The sequence below is a fragment of the Ursus arctos genome, unplaced genomic scaffold (genome assembly GCF_023065955.2).
Source record: "Ursus arctos isolate Adak ecotype North America unplaced genomic scaffold, UrsArc2.0 scaffold_20, whole genome shotgun sequence".
Lineage (NCBI taxonomy): Eukaryota > Metazoa > Chordata > Mammalia > Carnivora > Ursidae > Ursus > Ursus arctos.
The window spans coordinates 46,188,579-46,211,729 of record NW_026622875.1 but is presented as its reverse complement, the minus strand read 5'-3'; the positions used below and the strand labels follow the sequence as shown (position 1 = coordinate 46,211,729).

Genomic DNA, 23,151 nt, shown 5'->3' with positions numbered 1-23,151 from the left:
CTCCGGGAGCGAGGGGAGGGGAAGTGGTGATACGTCAAGGTCACCTCCGACCCCGTGCCTGGATGCAGCCCTTCGTGGTCCGATGCCAACCTGGCTCCCCGCCCGACTCGCTTCTGCCAGCAAATTTATGTGAACGCTGGTTTCCTTCCGTTTTAGTGAAGTGTGGGGATATAAAAGGCAAAGAGGGAAAGGACAAAGGACGTCCTTTAAGGAACAGGAGATGAAAGGTTGATAGGAAAGAAGCAATAGGAAGGGGGGGAAGAGCAAGGAACAAGGGCAAGTGAGAGTTACCATAAAAATCGCACCTTTCACTTGTATGTGGGAGACGCTGGATCCCATAATGACTAACCATCCTGCATCTACCTAAAGTATCACCAGTGACACACTCTCACCCCATTTAGCCACACAGCCGCCCCATGATGCAGACATCACCATCTCCATTCGGCTCTGGGGCTCAGCAGCGAACGGCCGTGTCCAGCACCATACTCCGCGCCGCAGGTAGCGCCCTGGCTCAAAGCCGGGTCCGAGGACTCCTTTCCGCGACAGACCCTCCCAGCACCGCCCACAGGTCCACAGCTCCCTCGGAGGTCAAGGACAAGTCTTACGCGCACAGGCCTTGATTTGTGCCGACCGCACTTCATCACAGGTGCCCTGCAGGGACTGCTCGCCGGGTGAGCCTGCTTCCACCGCGGATGGCCCCACCTCTAGTACCTTTAGGCACCAGGGAGGGAGGAGATCAGACCAAAAGGCTCCGACGCGGAGGTAAACAGTATGATATCAGAAGTCACACAGCCACTCTTTCATGTTGACCTCAAAAGGACTGAAATAAAAATCAAACAGGGAGGAGTATGGCTTCCCTCCACCAAAGATGCTGGGTGTGAAGGGCCGAGCCGTCACGTGGAGAACTACTGTATTCTGGGCAGGAGGCTCTTCGGCTCTCTGTCAGGGCTGCTGTTCTCTGGGGTCCGCTCACCCCCAGCTGCTTAAGCGTCTCTGAGTGCAGGATAGGAGAGGCTTCATTTTCAAGTGAGGCTTCTGGTCTCCTGGCCTGCAAGCCTCGTTGTCTCCATGGAGCTGAAAGGCCCTAGCTGACATGCTTGCCTCTTCGGAGTCTGTACTTCTCTGCTGTGTCCGTTCTTCTTAATTCCGTGCTTCCTGGATTAGCAGAAGGAAATTTAGGGAGCCCTAAACCATAATGGTCTGTCCAGGAAATACCTGGAAACGGGCAATCTTCAACACATCTGTGCTACCCAGTTAGCCTTTCCCCAATGGCAGCAGTGGCAGCAGGCTCAGTGGGGGCCAAGGACATGGACAGTTAAGTCACAGCAGCAGATATGGGGAAAGGTAACCATCTGGCCCCTAAAAACAAGTTTAGAAATGTCAAGTTGTGGATTAAGGCGAGTCTGACCTCCACATTTTTATACAGCTGGTTTGCTTCTGATGGGAGAGCCCCACTCACTTCCAGCTTATGGATCTGACACCAAAATAACAGAACGGTCCTCCCTTGTCTACACCTGTCAGGAGGTGAGCACAAAACACACGGGCAGGGAGAACGGCGTCTATAGGAAGGTATCACACCACCCCAGCTCTCCCAGAAAAGGCATGGTGCAGACGGCACAGCCCGGAACCAGTCAGACAGACCCATGGGTGGCCCAGGACACCAAGGCAGTCCCTTCCCTTCCCTCCATCTCAGACAGAGAAGCCCTGGAAAGATGGAGCTCATGCCCCCAGCCAGGCCTCCACCCTCCTGATATGCACGGAGTGTGACAGAGGTGTGCTCTTCCTCAGGGAGCGGGCAGGTACTTAAGGAGAGACGTAGCCCCCAAATGGGGGAAGCAGCCTCTCCCTATCCTCCCCCTCCCCCACAAGATCGCCCAGGGGCTTCCGGGGCATTGGGGTGATTCTTCTTTGAATGTTTGGTAGAATTCTCCAGTGAAGCCATTTGGCCCTAGACTTTACCTTTGTTGGGAGGTTTTTGATTATTGATTTAATCTCTTCACTAATCACAGGTCTGTTCAGATTTTTAATTTCTGCATGATCCAGTCTTGGAAGGCTGTATGTTTCCAGGAACGTATCCATTTCTCGGTTACCCTAGAACGTGCTGACATACCGTTGTCCTAGTAGTCTCCTGTCGTCCTTTTCTTTTCTGTGGCTCCTCTTTCATTTGATGGCTTCATTCGAATCTTTTCTCTTTTTTCTTAGTCTAGCTAAGGGTTTGTCGCTTTTGTTGATCTTTCCAAAGCACCAATTAAGTGCTGCTTCCTTGATGGCAAAGATCACATGCCTTTATAGCACAGAGATATCTGTACACATTCATGGGTTCTAATATTCGGTGAGTAAAGAATTACCACGACAGAAAAGAATCTACGTGGGGAAGGCGGCCAATTTGCCATATTCTTGCAGACCGTCCGGGCAGTTTCCCCTAACAGGCATTCCATTTCCCCTAACAGGCAATCTTTTTGACCTTCCATATAGAAAATGCAATTTCTACCTACATTAAGGGCTAGGAAAGGGTTCAGCACAGTTTACGCCATTTCGTGGTTCAGAATGGAACCCCCCAGTTGCCTTCAAAAACACCTCATGTGCCAAATCTTCTACTTTGCAATGAAGAAAAATGCAATGGGATAATTTTGGCAATTTTGCCCGGGAGTCTCAAATTCAAACTTTACTCCCAGAGTGAAAAACAAAAACCTGCAGGCATTCAAAAAAAAAAAAAAAATCAAAGTAAGACAACCTCTTTAAAGATAAAATTCCCCTTGGCAGATAATGAATTCTAAAACAAGCCAGCAGCTTTTCACATTCAAACGGTTCACCTACATACTACATTCCAGAAGCAATCAGAGACAAGAAAATTGGGGCTCCCGTAGTTCCAGGAGGAGACCGCCAACAAGACACTGAATAGTCAAGGGCTGAGGAGGGGACACACGAAGATGGTGGGAACCACTGGATTCTCAAGGTGAAGGGTGATGTGATACTTGACTGAGGAGGCATTCGTCCCCAGCACGCAGACACCAGCCCCCCGTGAGCGGCCCTCTTTCCCCAGGCCACACACTCCAGCCAGCATTCGGAAGTCCAGACAAGCCTCAGGTCTGCTTCGAGAAGCCAGCAGAGCCTCCACGAGGGAGGGAACGATGGCTCCCACAGCATCTCCCACAGCTGGGCCTTCCGGCTTCAGCACCGGCCTGAGGACACACTGGCCTGGCTTCTGTCTGCCGGGACTGACCCGCCGGGAGCCCCAGTAACTTGGCAGGGTTTCTCCCAGTAGTCGTTTTGTCAGATTTGGCACATGCATCCCAATGACTTGTGCAAGTCTGCGAACTTGGTTTTTAAATTAGAAGAGTGGCATGTAATGTATGGTAGAAAACCTGGAAAACTCTGAAAAGCATTACGAAAACAAGAACCATTCACCCTTTTTGAGTCAGAGAACACTACCGCTAACACTTTGGTAAAGGTGCTTCAAATGCTGGAGGATGTTTCCAATATAGAATGAGAGGCGCTTAACACTCAGTGTGTTCTGAGCATTACGGGCTGCCATTGGTAAGGCTCTTGGAAACCATGCCCGGCACAGGAACTTGCTGGGAGAGAGTGTGGGCGCTTGTTAGAAATGCAGATGTCTGGGGACACCCCAGATGACTACAGTGGCATTTCTGAAGGCCTGGGCATCTGTATCTTAAGATGTTTCCCCTTATCACCCTCGTAATCAGTTAAGTTAAAGTGTCCAGCATGCAGGCTGCTGCTAGAAGCTTCTGTTGGCGGCTTCCTAACGAAGTCCTTTATCTAAAAATGCCTATTTTGCCTTTATACTTAACCCACAATCTGGCTGGGTAGAGAATATATTTTTCCCCCAGATTTTTTAAAATAACAGCTTTGAGCTATAATTCACATCACACAGCACACAACTAAAAGTAGTGTATAACGCAATGGATTTTAGCATATTCACAGAGTCGTGTAAGTAAAACCACAATCAATTTTAGATCGTTTTTGTCATGCTAAAAAGAAATCCTGTAGCCACTAGCAGTCACTCCCGTTTCCCATTAACCATACTCCATCCCAGCCCCCAGTTCCAGGCAGCTGTCAATCTACTGCCTCCAGGAATTGGCCCGTTCTGAACCTTCATCCACATAGTAGCAGGTAGCCGTACTTGACTCCTTTTTATTCATGAATAATATCCCCCCATGGACACGCCACATTTCATTTACCCATTTATCAGATAGCTGATGGACATTTGGGTGGGTTCCCCATTTTGGCTATTATGCATAATGCTATGAATATTTGTGTGTACGCATTTAAATGTGGACAGACGTTTCCAGTTCCCTTGGGCACGTGCCCAGGAATGGAATTGCTGGGTCATATGGTAACTCTATATGTAACCTTTTGCGGTAACGAAAGTCTGTTCTCCCAAGTGCCTGCAGGGTTTTACATTCCTACCCGCAGTAAGTGAGGGTTCTCGTTTCTCTCCATCCTTGCCAACACCTGTTGTCTTTTTGAGTCTAGCCATCTTAGTGGGTGTGAAGTGGTAGCTCGCCATGGCTTTGACCTGCTTTTCTCCGCCGGCTAAAGATGGCGAGCATCCTTTCATGTGCTTACTGGCCATTCGTTTCTCTTTGGAGAAACGACTCAGGTCCCTTTCCCATTTTTTAGTTGGGCTGTCTTTTCATTATTGAGTTGTAAGAGTTTATTTTTAAATCGAACAGTCCTTAACATTTTCCTCTTAATACCTTTTTAAAATGTACCAACAACTATGTTTTAAATATAGGTGAGCCCCAACATTTTAAGAGCTTTTTTTCCTCGAAGATGTTAACAGGTTGCTGTAAATCAAAATTTATTTTTAAGAGCCTTAGCGAAGTGCTATTCACAAGAGGATGCATAAAGTCCTGTTTGGGGGCATAATTGCCTTTCTAATTTAGCTTCCATGTAAATTCAAATTTTCCTGGATGGCATCTATTTATAGCACATCAGTATAAAACTCCATGTTTCATTCTTCCAGCAGCTGAATGGAGGTCACAAAGGTTACCGGACACCAGGACAGCCGAAGAGACAGGCCCTGCACATGGCCGGTGCGTACAAGAAAGATGACACGGTTCTTTCCCTAGAAGAACGAGTGCTCAGTGTGGTCAGGGAGATAAACAGAAAACAACCCTGTGGCACAGGCAATGGTAAGGACCAAAGAAGTGCAATCATGTCATGAAATGCTGGATGATTCCTTCAAGGGGAGCAATAGAGCAATAAATAATTCTGAGTGCTCCGAGAGGACTAAGGGCATCAGGGAGCCCAGGACCTCAAGGGAGCAGCTGCTCTCCAGGCAGGGATGAGGCTGGGACTTGGCACCTACCTGCTTTAAAGATGTAGGCCAAAGGCCAGAGGGTTGGCAGCACTCAGGATGGCAGTGGGAGTTGTGGAGGGAGAAGGTGGTGGGGGCCATCCTATGGAGAGCTCGGAACGGCAGGTTAAGGAGTTCAGAATTTATTCACCAGACAGGCAGGATGGAACTAGAGGCATTTTTTTTGAAACAGGTCTTTCTGGCATCAGCGTTTCAGAATTGGCACCTCTTTAAAGATTTTATTTATTTATTTGAGAGAGGGAGAACATGAGTGCAGGGGAGGGGCAAAGGGAGAAGCAGACTCCCCACTAAGCAGGGAGCCCCACGTGGGGCTCCATCCCAGGACCCTGGTATCACAGCCTGAGCCAAAGGGAGATGCCTAACCGACTGAGTCACCCAGGTGCCCCGGCACATATTTAAAATCTCCTTTGGCAATGGGAGAACCAGTCATGTGATGGAGGGTGGGCTAGTCACCAGGAGGATCTGTTTCAACGTCATGTTGCCTAGAAGGCGGCCGGATGGGCAGAGTGTGGCTCGGGAGCTCTGCCAGGCTGGCCTCTACTCTTCTCCTGGCCGCCTCGGCACCCTGGCTGCAGACCTGAATTCCTGAGACAAGGTTCGAAGCCAGATGTCCCCAGCTGCCTTACTTCAGGGGTCCCACGAAGAGCCTGCACCCTGGCTGAGGCCATGCTCCTGGGGAAGCAACACGCCTCCCCTTGGCGGGTTCAAATGCTCAATCTAGTATTTTATAGTCAGCCGCTGGGCCCCTGGGACTTCCCCCGAGACTACTGAGTGATGAGAGGGAAGCGTGTACAGCACACAGCTAATCTTTGGGAAGGACCTGGCAGTTTGTTGCGAGCATGGGAAGCCACATTAGTGTCAGTTTTATCCGAAGATTTGGGGGTGAGGTGGGGAAGAAGTACAATCACAGATAAATCCCTCCGCGGCACCTCTACAGACCGGATGTCTGTGCTCCTCTAAAATTCCCAGGTGGAAACCTAATCCCCATGGGGGTGGTGTCTGGAGCTGGGGCCTTCGGAAGGTGATGAGGCTGACCCTCATCAGTGAGATTCGTGTCCTCACAAAAGAGGCCCTAGGACGCTCACTCTCCCCTTGCGCCAAGAGGACACAGAGAGAAGACCACAAATATGAACCCGGAAGTAGGCCCTCGCGAGACACCGACGCGCCTTCCTATTGGACTTCCCAGCCTCCAGAACCGTGAGAGAGACATTTCTGTTGTTGGGCGCCTGGCTGGCTCTGTGGGTAGAGCGTGCTACTCTTGATCTCGGGGTTGTGAGTTCGAGCCCCACATTGGGTGTAGAGATTGCTTAAAAAATAAATAAATAAAATCTTTAAAAATAAATTTCTGTGGTTTATAAGCAACCCAGTCTATGGTATTCCATTACAGCAGCCCAAACAGACTAAGTGACAGAAAATGAAAACCAGAAATATTGCAGAGGAAAAGATAGCTCCCAGGAATTTAAAAATAAAATTTCACCTGGGCCTTCAGGATGAGATCCTGATCCCTGAGAAAATGAGTGTGCTCTCAGAGGTTTGGGCTATCTTGGCTGAAAAACAGAAACAAGACTTGCTAATTTAGACACCTACTGTGACATTTTTCTTCCACAGAATGTGGAAAAAAGACAAGCCCCCTCCCCTACTGTAGGGGCAAGCATATTATCCGTGGCTCAGCACAGACTTTTCTCTGAAGAACAGGCGATTATGGGGGCTTTTTCAAGCTTGCCAATAACAATGCATCTCTATTACTGGAATTTCTTTTTCCCCGTGTAACTGAGTCACACCTCAACACCGTTTGCTCTGCTCCATAGTTTAAACAGGCATGTAATGATCCACTGGGGACAGTCATAAATCAAGGCTCCCATTAAAGTTGGGACAAGATGCTGCTGCCAGTCGGGCTGAGATTTTAAACAGTTCGCTAAACTCCTTCCTGAGCAAGAGGATGTGGGAGACCCCAGTCTCCTTCGCCTTAGACGAGTTTAACAGGAATAATTCCCTAAATGAGGGAATAATTCCCTAAATGAGACTGCTAGCTTCTTCCCCTGTTTCAGAGAAGCGTGGGGGACAGTTCCGTGTCGGAGAAGGCCGCACCACAACAAGCCAGAAACCCGAGATGACTACACCAAACTGCGGCTTGCCCACTGGAGGCAGAAGATTTTAACAAATATACGTAACAAATATACACAGTGCTGTTCTATTTCAGAACTCACGAGGTACAGGTACAGCTCCCAGACTGGAAACAATGGTTTATGTGATAAGCAAACAGCGTTACAACCAGACTCTAGACACCACACCTTACTGTTCTTAATGGTGCAATGGGTCATGTTGCAAACCACTGGTGAAATTAAAAGTCTGATAATTGTAAACAACATAGACATGAAGGGAAGCAACATGGGGCTGGCATATCCAAATCAAAGTTGGCCAGAAATCCCCAAAATTCACCTCACCCGTTTCAAAGCCATTCGTGGCTGACCCACCTAAATTTTTGCAACCAGCAAAACTGGTCAGCCTTGGCCTACCTCATTTTATAGAGGGAAAGAAAGAAAGAAAGAAAGAAAGAAAGAAAGAAAGAAAGAAAAGAAAAGAAAAGAAAAGAAAGGAAAGAAAGAAAGAAAGAAAGAAAGAAAGAAAGAAAGGGAGAGAGGGAGGGAGGGAGGGAGGGAGAAAGAAAGAAAGAAAGAAAGAAAGAAAGGAAAGAAAGAAAGAAAGAAAGAAAGAAAGAAAGAAAGAAAGGGAGAGAGGGAGGGAGGGAGGGAGGGAGAAAGAAAGAAAGAAAGAAAGAAAGAAAGAAAGAAAGAAAGAAAGAAAGAAAGAAAGGAAGAAAGAAAGAAAGAAACAGCTCTTCCCCAAGTTCATATCATGAACTGAGGGATTCCTAAGTATCACCACCAGTCACTGCAACAGTTTGACAATGTGGGTAATTTTGTCCACGTTTTAAAAATGGAGACACAAAGGCAAAATTGGCCATTTGCCCAAAGCCAGCAACAGGTGGACGATCTGCACCTGATTTTTCTAACTTCCAAAGGCCATACCCACTTATACGATCTTTGGCCACCCCTTCCGAGTTATGCTCAAAAAGCCAGAAAGGTACAGAGCAGGCCCCTTGGGTAAGACGCCATTCTGGGCAAGCTCAAGTGGAAGGGGTTCTTGCCACAAAGCTCTCAGAGTCTCTGCGCTAAAAAGCAAAGCTTGGGAAAACTTGGTCTCTGGTTCGGGAACAATAGGGAACTATTTATGTGCAAGCACGATTAGGAATAAAAGCCATAGGGGGCGCCTGGGTGGCTCAGTTGGGTAATCGTCTGCCCTCAGCTCAGTTCATGATCCCAGGGTCCTGGGATCGAGCCCTGCATCGGGCTCCCAGTTCAGTGTGGAGCCTACTTCTTTCTCTGCCTGCTGCTCCCCCTGCTTGTGCTCTCTCTGTCAGATAAACAAATAAAATCTTAATTAAAAAAAAAAAAGGAATAAAAGCCACGGGCCTACATTTTGAGCAAAAGTTACCAAGTTTGAGAGTCAAAGTTTGGCCATGCTGACATTAACTGAAAAATTCATTTTATGTACATACACATATACACCAACAAGCTTGTTTTTATGTTACCTAAGCTAGAGATGGAGAATGGGGGGACATGTGGAAATGGTCATTTCATCACTGTTGCTGACTCCTGGAAATTCAGGAATGCATCTCCAGGAAACAAACGGGGGCCAGGAGGCCTGACAGACAGGTGACCTGTAGAAAGTTACCAGAGCCGGCCCACGGCAGCCACCCAGCTGTCCCTATCGCTCCCGCTCACTCCCCTGGCTTCGGGAGCTCAGCAGCTGCCAGATGTGCGGCGGGGAGGACTTGGCCCTGTCTTCCGACCAGACCATCTGAATACCCTCTCTCTTGGCATGAGCATCTCCAAGCCACTTGACAACCGCTATGCCGGCCCTCACTGCCACCTGTCTGTAGGCAAGGTCAGACCTGGCACCTGGGTCAATGTCTTTGGTCAGAGCACATGAAGTTCTCCATGAGGTCTAACCCCACCCAGCCCCCCAAACATCGAGTTTGGAGAAGCAAGAACCAAGATCTACCAAGATGCTGTGGGGACCATAAGACGCTCCCTCTGCTGTCTCTGTCTCCGCATTTCCCTGTATCCCAGCCACCCGCGTTGTCAAACGTCAGAGCTCTAGTCACTTAGGGAGAAACTACAGCAACTCAGTCTCAAGTCCAAATTCCTGGGGAATACGATGATTGGCCCAGCTTGGGTCAGGTGCCTGCCCCCTGACCACACCACGGTAGCCTGGGCTGGGGCAGGGTCTGTGGGGGTAATAGCACAGTAACCGCATGCGGCTGCTCCCGCTACCACCCTACGTAAGGAGAAGGACTGACAATTTCTAGAAACTCTATGAGCAAAGAACTCAACAGGTGTCCGTGACCAGTGCAGCATTAAAAGTGGCCCAGCCAAGAAGCTACTTACCTATCTATGAGGTTACAATACTTGTGGGAAAATATTAAACTTGGGGTCATGCAAAATTTAAATTATTTTCATGACAGCCAGCACCGACTCCAAATGCTCCCAAAGAATGATGAACACACTAGTAAAGAATATTTGAAAGATGACCAAATAATTGCCTTCCTGACCACTCCAAGAAGGAAAACATAAGAAACCTTCTGATTAATACACAGCTAGTATGCCGTATCGGAATAATCTAAATTGGGTTGCATGAAACTTGGGTTCTTGAACCCCTCGCTGGATAGCTCTGCGACCTGTGGTTGGTTTTTTTTTCCCCTCGAACACATATTAGGATCACGTTCCAAGTACCAGGAATAAAGGCCTGTTCCCCAGGGGAAGGGAATTCCAGCAAACTTATTCTGTAAGGGGCCAGATAGTAAATATTTTAGGCTTTGCAGGGCAGACAGTTGCAATCACTCGTCTCCATGGTTGAGGCCCGAAAGCAGCCGATGTGTACACAAATGAGCAGGGTTGTGTTTGAATAAGAACTTCTGAAAACAGGCAGCAGGCCAGTCGGCCCCCAGGCTGTAGGCTGCCGCCTCCTGATCCAGCAGATTACAGTTTCCCTTCATATCAAACCGAGTTGGGGATAATGCGGCGGGCCTCCCTACCCAGGAAGGCACATTCCTCCTCACCGTAGCATTTCAGTGAAGGAGTCAGGACTTGCCTCTCCTTCTTCCTCCCAATGCTCTGGAGAGGGGCACGTGTAGTCCGTCCACACTCACGCACACTCACGTGGTACACGCACACTTTTGCCAGCTGTCTGCTCTTCCCTCTCTTCCCACAGTGGTCTTCTGTTTTCAGCGGATTTTCAAATGGACAAGCTGGTGTATGACCCGAGCCTCACGTAGGTCCCCACTGTTGTTTAAATAGCGCCACGCTTTCCTGGGAACAATGCTGGCGTGGCCCTCTCCCTAGCAGGAAACTACCCCTCCGACTTGCGCGTTGTTTTTACACCCCGCCGTCTGGTTGGGCTGTATAAATAAAAGGGCCTATCCTTAGCAGATACCAGTACTGGTTCTTGAAGACCAAAGCAATTTCCAACGCAGGACAACCCCAGAAAAGGAAGGTCATCAGCTGTGGCCCAAGCAGTACAATGAGGCTTTAAAATAAGTTTGGCAGGGGCAGGGGCGGGGAGAGAAGGGAGGAAGCTATTATCTGCTAAAGGAACAACTGTCATAACCCCAGATGAAGGACTGGAAGTAAAATAAGATGATGCGGTCAAATAAAGTCGCTACTGTTTTCCAGGTGATTTTTCCGGGAGAGACACTAAGTTTACACAGAGCTTTAAAGGTGAAAGGAAACATCTCCTCCCTCCCTCGTCTAACTACCACACCCCCCCACCCCGGGAATGCACCACACCCCCACTCCAGGAAAAAACAAAGGCAAATGCCAACGGGGGGATTCAGGTACATCTTGAGGCATGGTACGTCAATCAAATCCTATTTTTGTAAGGGCAGCTATATTGAGATATGATTTACACATCAGAAAAGTCACCCATTTAAAGGGTACACCTGAATGGGTTTTAGTGTCTGCTCAGAATTGTACAATCATCACCACAGTCGTGGAACATTTTTCTCACCCTGTAGAAACCCCTGTCCCACCCGCGGCCACTCTTCATTACCCGCCCCCAACGACCACCCTCAGCCCTAAGCAACCACTAATCTATCTCTACGGATTTGCCTATTCGGGGCATTTCATGTAAGTGGCGTCACGTGATACGCAGCCCTTTGTGTCTGGTCTCCTTCACGGAGCATAAGGCTGCCGAGGTATCGGTGGTATGTATTCTTTTTTTTTTTAAGTATTTTTTTTTTAAAGATTTTATTTATTCATTCGACAGACAGAGAGACAGCCAGCGAGAGAGGGAACACAAGCAGGGGGAGTGGGAGAGGAAGAAGCAGGCTCCCAGCGGAGGAGCCTGGTGTGGGGCTCGATCCTAGAACACCTGGATCACGCCCTGAGCCGAAGGCAGACGGTTAACGACTGAGCCACCCAGGCGCCCCGTGGTATGTATTCTTTTGAATGGCTGAATCACATTCCATTATAGGATATATCGCATTGTGTTTTTCTTTTCATCAGCTGATGGACATCTGGGTTGTTTCCACTTTCTGGCTTTTGTGAATAAGGCTGCTCTGAACCTTCACGTACAAGTTTTTGTGTGAGCATACCTGTTCATTGCTCTTAAATCCAACCGTATTTCGCACGTACAAGGGAAGCTTGCTGGGGATCCGAGGGAGTGGCCCTGCTGGGGTCAGTTTAGATTTTTAGGTATCAGACGTGCAGCACCCCTAGTCAGAAGGAGCAGCAGTTTTTCCGGGCACTCCCTCTCGCACACAGCTGCTCAGAGCAGAGCAGAACTCTATGGGGAAATACACAGGGGCCTCAACTTTCGAGTTCAATTTTTGCACATTACTGATTGCAACCCTCAAACGCCTTTAATGTTAAGCATCCTGACATCAGCTGACAAACCAATGTTTCCACCGAGGGTTGTTTTTTCAAGGGTGGTTTTGACAGCTCTGTCATGCCTACCTTCACCGCGGAGCTAGTTTGCACCAAACCTTCACTGCGGAGCTAGTTTGCACCAGTATCTGAACATTTTGTTGCCTTTTACCCTTATTAGATTTTTTAAGTGGGTGGGAAGTGGAAAATTGGAATCGCTGATGCTAGTGATAATATTGTTAACTACATGTTCATAGGATGAAAAGCCACCAGACTGGTCAACTGAGGACAAACTCAACATGTAGGAGATGCCAAGAGTCACTCTCTGAAGAGTGTCTGAAATGTAAGGCGGAGTAACAGATGAAGTGGTAAAACCTTTTAAGAGTCTGGGTTGGGGATTCATATTTCAAAAAATAATCTAGCATGGTCCATTTTCAAGTGTGATAGTAGAGTGACTTTGCATATGATGGGGGTGGGGTGGGGTGGGGACAGAAATTTAATTTAAAAAAATTCTATTTTAAAATATACCATTTAAAAGATATTAAAAGAAAATTCCTATCTTTTAGAGCTACATACTAAAATATTTACAGATGAAATGACATGTCCTCTAGGATTTCCTGCAAAATCCTCAGGGAGGAAGAATGGGTAAGAATATAGATGAAATAATACTGACCATAAATTAGTAATTACTGAAACTGGGCAGTGGGCAGATGGGAGTTTATCACGCTCGGTTTGAAATTTCCCATAAAGAAGTAAAAATAAAACCACATATTCCTGAGACCTAAAGGCAGCAGAAATTCCCAGAGTCTTTGCAACACTAACAGGGTGACAGTTTCCTGCAGACACCTTGTTACCAAAGGAGGAAGACTGGGGTTGAAATTCCTTCTGATTATTTAAATTCTTCAAATAGGTAATAAACTGACAAGGCTCAGAAATTAAAAAGTTGAAGAAATGAGACCGTGAGAAGTCTATCACCACCCCCTTCTTAGTCTCTCTCTTGCCACAGCTTTCCCTCTTTAACCCCTTGAGGCAAACACTGTTATTAGTTTCCTGTGTATCTTTCCAAAATTATACTTAACTCCCTCAACTCCCTGCCCCTTGCTATCCCAACTTAATGCATTTTGGAGATCTGTTCTAAGAACTTAGAAAGCATCCTTATTTCTCATTCAACTTCTACATAATATTCCTGATCATACACAGTGTCTCTGCTAGTAGTTCCCTGTTGGTGGACATTTGGTTATTTCCGGTCTCCTGCTATTGCAAACACTGCTGCCAAGAATCACCTTGTACAGGTACCATTTTGTATGCGTTCAGGTTTGTTGTGGGTAAATTTATACAGAAGTGAGTCCAAGAATACCTGCATTTATCCTTGTGATAGCTATTGTTTATTTTCCTACTAAATGTCATTTCAAGGAAGATGGACCAAGTTGGACGTGAAGAATGCACTTCAGAAAAGTAATCACAATTGTCCATACTTATTGTTTAATTTAGGTTTTAAGTAATTACATAAAAAAATAAATTAACATTAACTGAGCAGCCCCTAAGGGCCAGGCAGTGCTCTGAGCTGACTCCTTACACGGCCTTGAGGTCAGTCCTATGACCAACCTCAATTCAGATGAGGAAAGAAGCCCAGGCGTGAGTACATGTCCCAGGTCATACAGCTTGTGAGTGACAAGTTGATGTCAGATGCGCCGCACCCTCTCCCTCTGTTGCCTGTCTGTGCACAATTCCCTAGAGACTCAGAAAACTTCCAAATTTAGATCTCAAGCCACTTCCAAAAGTTAGGTCTCTTACAATAATATGTAAGTCTGGTGTTCAACCTTCAAACACTGGCTTGTCCTACATTTTTAAGAATAAATTAAACACAAAAGCATTTTCTTATCATAGGAAAATATCTATCGTATTGGCAAACAGGCCTTCAAATCTGGGCTCACAGTCAGTCAGGGATTTGATCTGAGTGTTAAGCCCTGAAATATTTATAAATGGAAAATGTTTCACACACACACGCACACACACACACGCACACACACACACAATCACAACAGTCTGTATATTCTACAACTTAGAAAAAAAAAGAAAGAAAGAAAGTTAGCCCTGAGGAGTTCTCTTGCCATATAACCAACTGGTTTCTAAAAACTTTATTGAAAAATTCAGCTTTCAACTTCAATCATTCAACCTGCCTTCCCACCTCCACCCCAAACATCATTCCCTTTGAATACATTTTGAGTCTCCACGCGCTGCTGTCTTGGAAGAAAGAACCCCAGAATTAGCAAGCAGGCACTCTTACATTCAGCTTTCATTTCACATTCAGATAGCGTAGCTATCGACGAATGATTCAGTGTCTCCATAAGGCCTTACCCATGTAGCCACAAACCTTCTAACAATAAAGGTCACATTCTTGTCATGCCTTCTGTTACCCATCTTCTAAGTTACTCTGAAAAAGCTGCCCATCTGTCAAGTCTTGAGACCCAACATGTAAACACTGGGCATCTGGAAAAGTCTGAGTTAATCTCAGAGGAATTCTCTTTTCAAAGACAATGGCCAAACCTTTATCAAATCTGCTTCACCAGTTGATGGACCTGAGCAAGTAAAGAGACTGAATCACGGAAGTTTCAGATTTCAGTGATTTCCTTTTGTAACATCCCAGAGGATGTCTAGTTATTTCAAGGAACGTCAACAGATTCTCAAAATAGAGCTAATTTATTTTTTAAAAAAAGAGAGAGTGAGAGCATTTGGCTTTCTTAAAAGGAACGAAGTATAGGTTGTCAATTCCAGATAATTTAGGAATTAGTATCTAACACCAAAAGCCACCAAAAAATATGCCACCTGCTCCGTAAGTCACATGTTTCAAAGTATGTTCTCAAAGGTCCTCCAGGAAAACAGAGTCTACAGTTAGGTTCATTTGGGAAAGGTAGACTCTAGCCATCTCTTGGAAATGTAATATATTAAAGGGTCTGAAAGGACTCACAGTAATAAAATTAACTTTGTCTAACCTGGCCTTTTCCTTACTTACTTGGCCATGGAACCCCTTTCACCTGAAACCCAGCAAGCCAGGAAATCTCACTGTGGGGAGTCCTCTTGGAGCACCCGGCCAGTCACGCCTCTGTTCTATTACTTTCTTCGCCTTGTGCTTCACGGTCACTGCCCACATCTCTTTTAACCTTGAACTGTAAAGTTTTGAAAGCAGGACTGTGGCTTAGCCAACTTTGTTTTTCCCACGGCACTCAGTTTACCACCAAAGGCTCACTGCAGCACTCAAAAGTCAGGAAGCGTGCACAGAGAATCCGGAGAGCTGGGATGGGGATTTCTAGCACTTACTAAAGTGTAAAGCTATGTCACTAGAACACACAATTCCAGGTCGCTGTAAAAGGCTGTCAGTATCCCTACCGGCAATGCCTCAGACGGATCCACAAAGCCCGCCCCAGACCATCCTCCCTCCTTACCGATAATGAAAGGAAAGAAAATGGATGCACTAAGAAAAAGGCTCCGGTCTTCCTCTTCCTACCCACACTCCCCCTGAGCCAGACCTGCCTTCACACTGTCAGCTCCTAAAGACTCATTCTAATCGCCCCTCAACTTCTAACAGAGTGACTGTGGGTCAGGTGTTCCCAAGAGGCACCCCACTCATCCCCTTCTTCCCCAGGCATCCCCAAACACAGTGTTTCCTCTCACCCTGGCACAACCATAGAAAAACAAAGCTGCCACTCTCTTACCTTGAATCCACTGCTCCCCCTTCTCCAGAGGGGCCGCTAGCTGATGCAGAACAAAGCATTAAGGCTCTACTTTTGTGGGTCTGGCTGCTACTGCAGCTGTACCAGCCTCCAAGACGAGAGAGAAATCCTTGTAGAACCTTCTGCAGGAACTAGTCTTGGGAGCACCTCTGAGACTGAATGGTCTTCCTTTTAAAAGGTGATGCTTAGACTACCAGCACCCAAATCTCTTGGTGCATTTGTTAAAAATGCAGGTGCCTGGGCCCCATCCCAGAACTCCCGGGTCAGAATCTCCGGGTGGGTGGTAGTGTGGGGGGTGCTCAACAGTCTATATTTAACAACTTACGTGGGACCGATGGATGCATGATGCTTTGAAAACAGCTGCTTTAAAAGACTAGGTGAAGAGGCAAAAGGGGGAGAAGGGATGACACTGTGGACGGAAGGGTAATAGCCTCCGAGAGACATCCACGTCCTAGTCCCCAGGACCTGGGGCCGTTACCTTACATGGCAGGTGGGATTAGGGATCCTGAGACAGGGAGGGTATCCTGGATCACTGCATGGGCCCAAGGGTCCACAAGGGCCCCTAAAAGTGAAAAAACAGAGGCAGAGAGTCAGAGAGAAAGATTTGAAGACAGCTCTAAAGATGGACGAAGGAGCCACAAGCCACAAGCCAAGGACTCAGATTCTCCCTCCAAGGAACCAGAAGGAACCAACCCTGCCGACACCTTGACCTTGGCCTAGTGAGACTGATTTTGGACTTCGGACCTCCAGAACTATAAGAGAATAAATCTGTGTTGCTCTAAGCCACGAAGTCTGTCACAGTTTGTTATTGAATCAATAGGAAACGAACACACAAAACCAATGAGAAACCCGAAAAAACTAGCTCTGCACCAAGCTCGTAGCCCAGATGTCAAATATATCTCCTTCCTAAGAGGCAGATATTTTAAGTGAAAAATGCCAGCCGGCGAAAGCATCTAACTGCTTCTGGCCCTAAAGGCGGAGAGAGAAGACCGAGGCAGGAGCAGCTTGTGGCGCGCGACGGCGGTGGCGCTGACGGCGGTGAGCGCCCCCGGGCTCCTGCTCTGTGCCAGGCGCCGTCCTCAGCTCTCATACGCGTGACATCGCTTCGTCTTCACCATTCCATCGGGCAGTTACCAAATGGGGACCTCGTGGTCACCAGGGGTGGGCCGGGCGGGGAAAGCATGAGGAGGGGCAGCCTGAGCCCAGGGAGGGGAAGGGAGCTGGGAGGGAGGAGCTCTAGGTTAGCGAAGCTGCAGACAGCAAGGGGTCGAGCTCAACCGAGTGGCCTAGAGGGTGGAGGGGACAGGGTCAGGCCAGACATGGAAGCCACAGGTAGGCTGGGGGCCAGGGTGACTGGCCACCAAGGGAAAATTCTAGGATGGTTCTGAAGCCCTATGGACCAAATGCCCGTACTTAGCCAGACTCCTCTTCAACTGGAAAGCAAAATGGCGGTGTGATAAGCAAAATGGCGGTGTGATGCCCAATGCCACGGGGGACAATGGCGGATCTGGACTCAGGAAGCACCTTTTGAAAGCATCATCCTAAGTTAGGTGACAAACTTCCTTCCACCAGAACTGACCCAGGGATGGACACAAAAGAATGAAGATATCACAAATTCCTTCCAAAACGACATGCTTTATCATTCCAACTGCAGAAAATGTTTATACGTCTGTATACAGAGGAAGGAACTCAAAATTTAGAGTTGCTGAATGACCATGGGGGTGGGGGCATTTGGAGCCAATTTTTTCTTCACAACTTCACTGAAGTATAATTTACATGCAATAAATGACACCCATTTAAAGTATACAGCTTTATAAGTTTTGCCAAATGTATACATTCATGAGCCACCACCACAGTCAAAACTCAGAACATTTCTGTTGCCCCCAAAGTTCCCCTGGGCTCATTTCCATTCAGACCCTCCTGCCACCACCTGGCAGCCTACCGATCTGTTTTCTGTCCTATTGATTAATCTGTATTTGAACTTCATATGGATAGAATCATACAGTAAAGGGGCCAGCACAACTTTTTCCACAAAGGGCAGACAGTAACTATTTTAGGCTCTGCGGGCCGTACAGTCTGTCACCACCAGCCAAGTCTGTCTGAGCAATACAAAGGCAGCCACAGACAGCACATAAATGAAGCGTGGCTGCATTCCAATAAAACTCGATTTGTGGACACAAGTTTGAATTTCAAGTAACTTTTACATTTCGCAAAATAGCATTCTTATTTTAATTTCTTTCCCCAACCACTAAAAAACTGGAAAAGTCACTCTTGGTGTTTTTGTAAAGACAGGCGGTGGGCCCAATTTGGCCTGTAGACTGGGGTTTGCTGACCCTGGTACAGTATAGACTCTACTGTGTCTGGATTCTCGTATTCAAGGTACTGTCTGAAATTCATTTGTATTGTTGTATACATCAGTAATGCCCATTACCGTGCAGTATCCCAGTGTATGCTCTGCCACAACAGTTTATTTGTTCACCAGTGGATAAACGGGCCCGACTATTTACACCTCCTTTTGTTTTTCCTAAAGATTTTATTTATTTATTTGACAGACAGAGAGAGAGAGCACAAACAGGGGAGCAGTAGGCAGAAGAAGAAGCAGGCTCCCCGCTGAGCAGGGAGCCCGATGTGGGCCTCGATCCCAGGACCCTGGAATTAGGACCTGAGCCAAAGGCAGATGCTTAACCAACTGAGCCACCCAGGCATCCCTAGTTACGTTTTCTTTATCACAATCTTTATTAATTGTTAAAGCATTAAGAAATATACTCTACAAAATGTCCAGGATGAAAAGCATACTAGCATAGGTATTTAAAATTTTTTTTCTGATTTCTAAATTTCTATAACTTTTTCCAAATTTCTATAATTCTTTATACTTGTATAACATAAGAATGCAAACCAGGGGCGCCTGACTGGCTCAGTTGGTAGAGTGTGTGACTCTTAACCTCAGGGTCATGAGTTCAAGCCCCACATTGGGTATGGAGCCTACTTAACTAAAGTAAAATAAAAATCAATTCAAATAAAAAAAACTAAAAAGAATGCAAACCAATCCTATAAAATGAGTCAGAGTATCTCCTAAATAGTTTGCAGGTTCAGAGGCATACCTGGTACCTGGCATTGCTCGAAGCCTGTGCCCTTAGCTGATGATAAAGGATTACCAACACATAATCCTGACAGTGAAATTCTCAGGTTCCTAGGAGGAAACCCACAACGTCAGTGTTGCCCCCAGCGGTATGATTTCTTCCTCGTGTTGCAGGAAAATAACCCTAGAAGAAAGTGGTAAGGGGCTACCTCCAACTCTGGCCTATTTTCATTAAACTCATTTCTTCCTTTGGCATGCTTCGTAGGCAAAGACAAAGCCTCCTAGTAAGATGTTATTTACCGGGGGCACCTGGCTGGCTCGGTTGGTGAAGCATGTGACACTTCATCTGGGGTTGTGAGTTCGAGCCCTATGTTGGGTGTAGAGAGTACCTAAAAATAAAATCTCAAAAAAAAAAAAAAAAGATTTTATTTATTGGATGGGAGATTTCTAAAGAGCCTCCAGACAGCATATCTGCAACTCAGGTATAATTTTTCTTGCAACAAAACCACAGCTGGGCTGTAAATTCAAGCTGCAGCCTAACAGTGCTAGCAAAATTCTTCTGCTCCACAGCTGCTGCGGTAGAATTCTGATGGGCCCTCCCTTCCAATGAAATCATCTCCAGAACCTTCCCCCACAGATGAGTACAGATATGGCTTCTTCTGCCCTGAGATATTTGAGTTATTCAGGAAAAAAAAACCCCACAAAATCTACAAAATCATCCATAACTCCACCGCTCTCTTCTACACATGTAACTTATATGGTAAAAATTAGAGTGGATGAATTTCCTGTTCTGTTTTGGCTTAGGCCTGTTTTGAATGTCATTTGCTTGCTTCCTCTTTTCCCGTCTAAAGACTGCTAGGAATCTAAAGACCGGCTGTGAGAATCTCAAATAATCCTGCAGAAAGCGGAGCCAACACCAAGCATAGTCCAGGGTGACCAAATGCAGTCATCGGATGCCCAGGGGAGCAAACAAATTCTCCCATCATGGACACCAAGAGCCCGTGGGGGGTGTGGGGTCACCTGCAAAGGTGCCGTGCCCTATTGTGAACTGGGAAGTCACAAAGCCCAGAGCACACAGACAAGGCTAGCATGGGATCTGAACATCCATTCTGGACTTCCTGATGGACCAAAGGCTCAGTTCAAAGAGCTGAATTATTCAAAACATGGCTGGGCTCTCACGGGGCTGGCCTTTGAGGAAAAATGAGATACCAGGTGCCCTAAGCTTGGGACACTTTGTCGGCACACGAGTCCAGCATGCGGGCAAAAGAAGAAACTGGTTTTCAGCTCAGGCACCCTTTCCAAATTTAAACTCAAATCATCCGCACCAGGAGAAGTCAAGGCAGGCCCAGGCAATGCTTTGCAACCACTCGACGTTTCGGTGGACCAGCAGTGGGTTAAAGATGTCTGTCTAGAAATAAGCAACTCAGTACATATGACCAAGACACAAGTACTCGCCAGGACACACGGTTACCTGGTCCTCTCTGTGAAATATTCAAACGTCCTAAATCCTCCCAACCTCCTAATGCCATCACCTTGAAGGCCTTGGCGATCCCCGGGGGAGCGCCACTCACCTGTAGTCATTGTCAATTAAAGAGCTATCATGACAACTCTCCAGCAGACAGCATGTGGAGGAAGTACCATCTGTAATTGGTGGGGCTGCTGTGACCCCAAAATGAGAAACAGTTTTGAACCCTAGATTCCTAAAGGTGCTACCACCTTATTTTCCTAACAGTCGATACCATGCGATCTAACAGATAACAAACTAAAATTCACTAAGCCGCACTGTGTCCATCAACCCACATTAAAATATAATCGCGGACTATGTTTATTTAAGCACTGACGATGTGCCTGGCAGTGTCCTAAGGACTGCATACATAGTCTCATTTAATCTTTACCAGGATCGTGAGGTAGGTACCATGATGAGCCTCATTGTACAGATGAGGAAACTGAGGCACAGAGATTAATACCAAGGTCATACACAAAGAGTCTAGATCTCCCCACGTCCTTTCCACTGTTTCACCCAGTGCTGTACGGCTCTGGCTCCGGGGAAGAACCTGTGGGGTGGAAATGCCTAGCGGGTATGCTAAAGAGCTCTTTTGCAAATCTGTCTGGTTTCCTTTAAGCAAATACACACACAGATGGGGTGGGAGAGTTAATACCTTTGTTTTCCCGTATATAGAAAACTCACTGTATTACCCCCCAGCTTGATTTTTTTTCCCCGTTACAATCCATCACTATCGCCCCTGGCAATCTACACACACGAAGCTGGAAGCTGCTTCTGTGTTTTCTGATGCTCGGGAGGCAGGGCCATTTAGCCCAAAGGCCCCCTCCCACCCATGCCCACTTGGAGACAGCGGTGGGGGGAGCCTGAGGCAGGAGCGACTCTTCACCTGTGTTTTAATTTGTCCTAAAAAGATGCTTAGGTCTCTTTCATCCTAAAATAATGTTACTACTAATAAAAACAAGAAGGCAAGGAAAATATGCTTCTTACCTTCTCTTTTTCTATGTCCCTCTCTTTTCCTTTTGAATTGAGCTTCTAAAATGAATGGCCTTAAGGGGCATCTCAGTTCCTTGTTGAAACCCTATTCTCTTTGTCTTCGAAGGGCTCACACTGCCTCAGGTTCCTTTGCGGCTTTGTGGGGATTTTTGCCCATTCTCTGACCATGAGCCTCCGTGGCCTTTCTCCATTTGTGCTCTCGCTCCGCATTGCTCTCAAAGCATGGTGCCCAGACCAGCGGCATCAGCATCACTTGGAAGTTTGTCGCCCTGGCTTCCCTCCAGACCTACTGAATTAAAACTCTCTGGAGGTGGGATCCAGTGGCCCGTGATTTCACCATCTTCCAGGTGATTCTGACGCATGCTGAAGATGGAGAATCACTGCCTCTGACGCACCCACGCCTGGCAGGCACCTGCTCCCACTGTCGGGCGATTCCCACTCCCTCACCCTTGACCTCAACTTCTTCTCCAGCTGCACATCCACGCACGCGGCTGTGCTCTCTTGACATCTTTGCCTTGTCACTCCATAGGCTTTTAAACTTAATGTAGCCCCCAAAGGACTTCTCTTGTCCCCCAGGATCTGTGCGTCCTCCCACGCTCCCCAACAACTCATGCCAACACCGTATCCCCTCCCACCCAAGACAGACACCACCAAGACGCTGTAGACCCCTGCTGTCCCCTCCGCTCCCCCTTCTGATCAGCTACCAGGTCACGTGGACTTTAGCTGTTCTCTTCTTTTCTGTGGCCTCACCTCAGGACCTTATCATTTCTCAGCTGAACTAAACCAGCTTCCAATGAGACACCCAGCACCTAATAATGCAGTATTTGTCCCTTCTGATCCCTTCATACTGTTGTCAAGAGAACCCCTCTCGAACAAGAACGTAAATGCAAAGGCCTCACCTCCAACCTCAGCCTGTCCACTGCCCTCACCACCGAGTCCCCACCTGTCAGCGAGGGAGTCTTGTTTCAGTGCCCAGCCTGGCCTCCTGCTGTTCCTGCAGCCATACCAGACAGACGTCACCCTCTGCCCCAAGCGGCTTCTCTCTTCAGTGTCTCTGCCCAGGAAGTCCGCGGGCTAACGGGCACTTGAAGAGATGTCCCGACTCAGTCATCAGAGCAGTGCGTAACAAAGCATGACAACCAGATATCACTTCATGCGTATTACGCCAGCCAGCATCTATAAGCTGGGCAGTGCTGAGAGCCAGCTGCGGTGCGGAAGGGTAGGAGCCCTGAGCAGTGCTGAGGGCAGTGAGGACCACAGCCGGCATCGGGGAGAAGGTCTGTATGCAGTCAAAGGAAGGAGAGGCGTGTGCGATGGCCTCAGCAATCCTGTTCTTGGAAATATATCCCCACGGTTCTTATTTAGGTCCAAAGGTCCATCCTCAACGCACACAAGGGTGTTTGTCACAGTATCCAGGCTGGAAGCGACTTGGACAGGTGTCACTGGGAGGCTGGATGGGCGAAAGGCAGCAGATGCATGCTTTGGGTGACTACTTATATCAATGGGCCCAGTGACTCTCCCCATAACCACACCCTTTGCACTGTGACGTTTCAGTATGCACCATCAAGAGGTAGACT

At 47.3% G+C, this 23,151-nt stretch overlaps 1 protein-coding gene and 1 long non-coding RNA gene across 3 annotated transcripts in view; both read right to left on the bottom strand.

The window, feature by feature from the left end:
- Window positions 1-22,183, bottom strand: part of LOC130544404 (uncharacterized) — a 30,832-nt gene extending 8,649 nt beyond the window's left edge. The window contains exon 1 of the long non-coding RNA XR_008960652.1: window positions 393-22,183. This is a non-coding gene — a long non-coding RNA (uncharacterized LOC130544404). The remainder of the gene's footprint in view (window positions 1-392) is intronic.
- CMTM8 (CKLF like MARVEL transmembrane domain containing 8) overlaps window positions 1-23,151 on the bottom strand; it is a 114,563-nt gene that overhangs the window by 40,854 nt on the left and 50,558 nt on the right. The window lies entirely within an intron of this gene.